The sequence below is a fragment of the Chiloscyllium plagiosum genome, chromosome 6, assembly GCF_004010195.1.
Source record: "Chiloscyllium plagiosum isolate BGI_BamShark_2017 chromosome 6, ASM401019v2, whole genome shotgun sequence".
Lineage (NCBI taxonomy): Eukaryota > Metazoa > Chordata > Chondrichthyes > Orectolobiformes > Hemiscylliidae > Chiloscyllium > Chiloscyllium plagiosum.
In genome coordinates, this window is record NC_057715.1 from 59,924,702 (window position 1) to 59,930,720 (window position 6,019).

Sequence of the window (6,019 nt, forward strand, 5' to 3'; positions counted from 1 at the left end):
AGGGCCAATTTTAGTCAGCCCACTGTAGGTGTACGAAGAGAAGAAGGTATGCTCCAAGATTTGGATGCCGTTGAGTACCAGGATGCATACGTTCCTTTGGGATCTCAACCGTGATGGCTCCTCCTTTTACTCACTGGTAAAAAGACACAGGTTCTGCCTGCAGCTCTTTGTGCTGCTGGCTGATGATGGATCCCTCGTCTCAGATCTGGAAAGCATCAGGGCATGAGTGTTGTCCTACACAATGTGATTGTGAGTCATAAACCAGTTGGTTGCTGCCATGTTGTGATACTAGCTGGTCAGTTTGGTCCCTCCTCGCTTTCTCACTAATGTCCAGGAAAAACTCACTGAGTTTTTCTGGGACAACAGACAGCGCTGAGTCACTGCTGTGGTTCTGAGTCTCCCGCTTGAGGAGGGTGGTCAGCCGCTGGTGTGACATTGCACCCAGGTAAAGACTCCCCACCTTCAGACCCTGTAGTGATACCTTTACATTGATTCTCATGACGTATTTCTTCCATCAAGTGCACGACCTCCGTTCCAGCATGCAATTCCTGTTTGTGTATTGGTCCCAGTCTCAGGTCATCTTTCAGGGATTGTCTGGTTTCTATCTGAACTTGATCACAGTCTGGGACACATTCAGCTCGAGTCGGAGCTTTTCCCCCTGTGAGAGAGCTGGCTCTCATCAGGGAGCCCAGCTCAGGAACAGGTTTCTGAACACGGTTTGTGCTGGCTGGGGGAGGAGAGAGCTCAGGTTACAGGGATGACCAGAGTCGGGGACTCACTGGATGGCAGAGGAGTGGACTGGATAACACCGACAAGGTTGACTGCAAGGGTGTCGGTCCCCCTCTGGTTCGTGCCCCGAGCCATCCAGAGTCTGATGGACAAGGCATTCTGCCCCCAAACCTCATGTACACTTGAGGCTGCTCAAGCGTGTAGTGACCTTCTGGACAAACTGATCACCATCTGTCCGGAATTTCACATTGTGCTGTACACAGCCGACTCTCTGAGATATCCTCCTGGTGCCCTTTTGAACAGCACGGTGGTATTATTTGTACATACACTCTCCACTGATGTACTTTCACCCACCACCCGGATGTGCCTTGGTGTAATGTTTCACCCTCCGGTGGCAGAGTTCTCCAATGGAGGGCCATCTACGAAGGTGTCCTCTCCTCTTACATCGGGGATCTGGGGTGGAGAATGCTACACGCAGTAATCTTGGTGAATGAGTAATTTTACCAGGCACCAGACCACGTGCATGTTCTGTGCCCTGGAGGAGATGGTGCATCTGTTTCCAGCACCTTTTTATCTCTTTGAAGGGGCTGTTGTTAAAAGTTGCTTGCACTTCAGCCCCACACTCCTGATCTATGAGAACTCGGTGGGGGAGGGGTAGACAAGTCTGAATTTTCTCATGGCTTTGCTCCTGGGCCTGGCCAAGATCACCATCAACAGGCAGCAGGCTGAAGGGGAGCTCATTGTTCCAGATTGTGTGCCCCTCTTTCCCAGTTACATCCATGCTCATGTGTCCCTGGAGAGGGAGTACACCGTGCTCACCAGCGCAGTCGAGGCCTTTGAGACTGCTGGGCACCGTGAGGGCTGAAGTGCATTATCAGCGTGGATAATGATATTCTCATTTAGTTCATTGTCTCTGTCGTATCAGTTTACATTTAGCCCATTCAGTTTGTGTTTATTTTCAGTTTGGTGCACCAGGAAGAGGGCTGTTTTATTTTCCCTTGGATTTTCAACCATCGTTGTCCCTGTCCTGGGAGTGTTCATTAGGGATGGGGCAGAGAGGATTTATTTACTTAGTTGTTTAATTGTTTGTTTAATTATTTGTCGTCTTTGATTTTGCTTGAGTTTATTTTTACTTTGGTTCCTTGTTGTCCATGCCCCAAAAGAGGTCGATAAGGACCATCAAGGTAGAGACTTTTTTTTGCTTGTTCATCTTTTGTTTTCTCTCCCTATAGTAATAGCACTTTTGGTTTTGTTTAACAGAGTCAGGGCAACTTTATTTTCAGTTTTGAAATTGCAGAGTGGGCTTTGATCTATGTTTCACCCTGTGCTGTCCCTGTCCTGGGAATGCCTGATCAGGACAGTATCGCAGCTCTTGTTTTTTTCTATTTACATTGTCCAGTGAAAATATATGGGAACGAATAACAAATAATAAAGGAAAGGTCACTTTGATGGGATTGTACAATAGGCTTACCAACAGTAAGAGAGAAATTGAGAAACAAATATGTAGGGAGATCTCCAATACACACAAGGACAATAAGGTTGTTAATGATGGGGGATTTTAATTTTCCAAACATTGACTGAAGTTATCATTATATTAAAAGTTTGGATGGTGAAAAATTTGTCAAATATGTTTAAGAAAATTTTCATTCTCAATATGTGGATGGTCCTACTCGAGAAGGAGCAAAACGAGACCTTCCTTTGGGTAATAAGGCAGGACAGGTTACTGAAGTAAAGCCAGGGGAAAACTTTGAGTCTAGTCATCAGAGTTCAGTTATGAAATGGTTATGAACAAGGATAAGCCTTCCATAAAAAATCAAAATTTTCAACTGAAATAAGGCAAATTTTAATGCTATGTGATTAAACACTTTCAAAAGATGACTGTTTTCAGGAAAAAGGATATCTGGCGGGTGGGAGGCATTCAAGAGTGTGATGACAAGTTCAGAGGCATTTTTTTCCTGTTCGAGTGAAGGGTAAGGCTGCGAAGAGTATCGTACAATGGATGAATAAAGATGTTGAGGTTCTTGTCAAAAATAAGAGGGAACCTTATTTGAAATGCAGACAACTTGGTTCAGTTGAATCTCTTAATCAATATAAAGATTGTAGGGGAATTCTTAAGAGAGAAATTAGGAAGGCAAAGAGAGGATTTGAGTTAGCATTGGCAGATAAGGTTAAAGATAATCCAAAGCGATTCTACAAATGCATTAAGAGCAAGAGGGCAACTAGAGAGTGGGTATGGCCTCTTAAAGGAGGTGGGAAAGAAACTAAATGAATATTTTACGTCAATTTTTACTGTGGAGAAAGAAACGGTGTCTAGAGAATATAAGGAAATAAACTTGAATGTTTTAAAAACAGTTCACATTAAAGACAAAGAAATTTGGGAGGTCTTAGAGAAAATAAAGGTGGGACCTAATCAAATGTATTCCAGAACATTGTGGAAAGTAAGGGAGGAACTTATGAGTCCTCTTGCGGAAATATTTGCATCATCTATAACAATGGGTGAGATGTCTGTTGACTGGAGGGTGGCTAGTATCTTTGTTCAAGAAAGATTGTCGGAAGAAAGCAGGGAACTATAGACCTGTGAGGCTGACTTTGGTTGTGGTAAATTGTTGGAGGTGATTATCAAATATAGGGTTTGTGGACATTTAGAGAGGCATAAATTGAGTAAAGATAGACAGCATGGTTATGTGTGAGGAAAAACATGTCTCACAACATGAATGAGTTTTTTTTGAGGAAGGTGGTTTATTACAGCGGAGTAGACAATATTTATTTGGATTTTAGTAAAGTCTTTGACAAGCTTCCACATGGTAAACTAATGGGATTCAGGGTGAGCTTGCCAATTAGATATATAATTGGCTTAATGGCAGGAGCTGAAAATGTGTTGCTGGAACAGCGCAGCAGGTCAGGCAGCATCCAGGGAACAGGAGAATCGATGTTTCAGGCATAAGCCCTTCTTCAGGCAGGAGACAAAGTAAATGGTGAAGGTTGCTTTTTAAACATTAAGTTTCTGAAATTATAATTTACCCAGACTCTTTCCTCAATCCAAACACAATGCTCTAATTTGAAGATTGAGCAGATAAGTTACATCTTAATTTTATTTCTCCAATTAATTTTAATCAGCTGTTGTCAATTCCAAGAGGTAATTTTTAATCAAGCTATGAGAGTGAAATTCGAAATGAATATTTTGTCACAGTTTTTACTTTACACAACCATCCAAAGTTCCTTAAAAGGACTATACATTGACACAGGCACACACTACAGTTTCAAATCACCACAAGTTCCCAAAATACAAATTAAAGTCAAAGTATTACTAGGTCTTGAGACAAAACATACAAATTACAAAAGTGAACATATAACAACCGACAAATGCAAATGCCTACAAACCAAAACACAGAATTAACACTTCATGGAGGGACTATGGGCATTCACATTAGCATCCAGACAAGAAAGATTTATTACCTTGGTCAAACACAAAAGTTAGTGTCTCTCTTTCTCTCTTTGCAAGACTTGTAAGTAGAGCGAGAAGAACACAGCAACTTCACGTTCTAAGAAAAGATTGAAGGGTGATATTTCATTTTCTGTCTTCTCTTCACCAGTGACCACTCCACCTCCATTCTTGTTTTGATAGAAATGTTCCCTTGAGATCGTTTGCTATCACAATGTTACATTCATGGGATGTACCCTGGTAAATTAAATTTTCTGCAAACGTGGTGAGACTTGTGTCAGCATTTGCCCCTCTGGTACGGCTTGTCTCTGCAGGAGCCATTGGCGCAGAAGGGGCTGGGTTCTCTGCTTTTCTCTCGAAAGGGGGTGGGGAGTTATATTCCTGTTTATCTTCCTCACTGCACTGAGTAGATCCACATACTAAACTTCCCCCAATCTATATCTCCATCAATTTCCTTCCTATTCTCGGTCCAAATGCCCACATGTAGGAATCCTCTGAGAACCTCAAGAATGGTTTATTGCACACGTCTTAGAGTCATAGAGATGTACAGCATGGAAACAGACCATTTAGTCCAACTCATCCATGTCGACCAAATGTCCCAACCCAATCTAGTCCCACCTGCCAGCACCCGGCCCATATCCCTCCAAACCCTTCCAATTCATATGCCATTCCAGATGCCTTTTATATGTTGCAATTATACGAGCCTACATCACTTCTTCTGGCAGCTCATTCCATACACATACCACCCTCTGCATGAAACAGTTGCCCCTGAGGTCTCGTTTATATCTTTACCTTCTCACCCTAAACCTACGCCCTCTAGTTCTGGACTCCCCGACCCCAGGGAAAAGACTTTCTCTATTTATCCTATCCATGCCCTTCATGATTTTATAAACTTCTATAATGTAACCCCTCAGCCTCTATCACTCCAGGGAAAACTGCCCCAGTCTAATCATATTATCCCTATAGATCAAATTCTCTAACCCTGGCAACATCCTTGTAAAACTTTTCTGAACCCTATCAAGTTTCACAAAATCTTTACAATATGAAGGAGACCTAGAATTGCATGCAATATTCCAACAGTGGCCTAACCAATGTTCTGTATAGCCACAACATGACCCCCCAACTCCTGTACTCAATACTCTGACAAATAAAGGAAAGCATACCAAATACCTTCACTATCCCATCTAACTGTGACTCCACTTTGAAGGAGCTATGAAACTGCACTCCAAGATCACTTTGTTCAGCAGCACTCCCTCGGACCTTCTCATTAATATATAAGTCCTACCAAGATTTGCTTTCCCAAAATGCAGCACCTCACATTTATCTAAATTAAACTCCATCTGACACTTCTCAGCCCATTCGCCTATTTGATCAAGATCCCGTTGTAATTTGAGGTAACCTTGTTCGCTATCCGCTATACTACTAATTTTGGTGTCATCTGTAAACTTACTAACTGTACCTCTTATGCTCACATCAAATCATTTATATAAATGATGAAAAGTAGTGGACCTAGCACCAATCTTTGAGGCACTCCACTGGTCACAGGCCTCCAGTCTGAAAAGCATCCCTCTACCACCATCCTCTGTCTTCTACCTTTGAGCCAGTTCTGTATACAAATTGCTGGTTCACTCTGTATTCCATGAGATCTAACCTTGCTAACCAGTCTCCCATGTGGAGCCTGACTGAAGCTCAAATAGATCACATCTACCACTCTGCCCTCATCAATCATCTTTGTTATTTCTTCAAAAAACTCAATCAAGTTTGTGAGACATGATTTCCCACACACAAAGCCACGTTGACTATCCCTAATCAGTCCTTGCTTTTCCAAATACATGTACATCTTGTCCC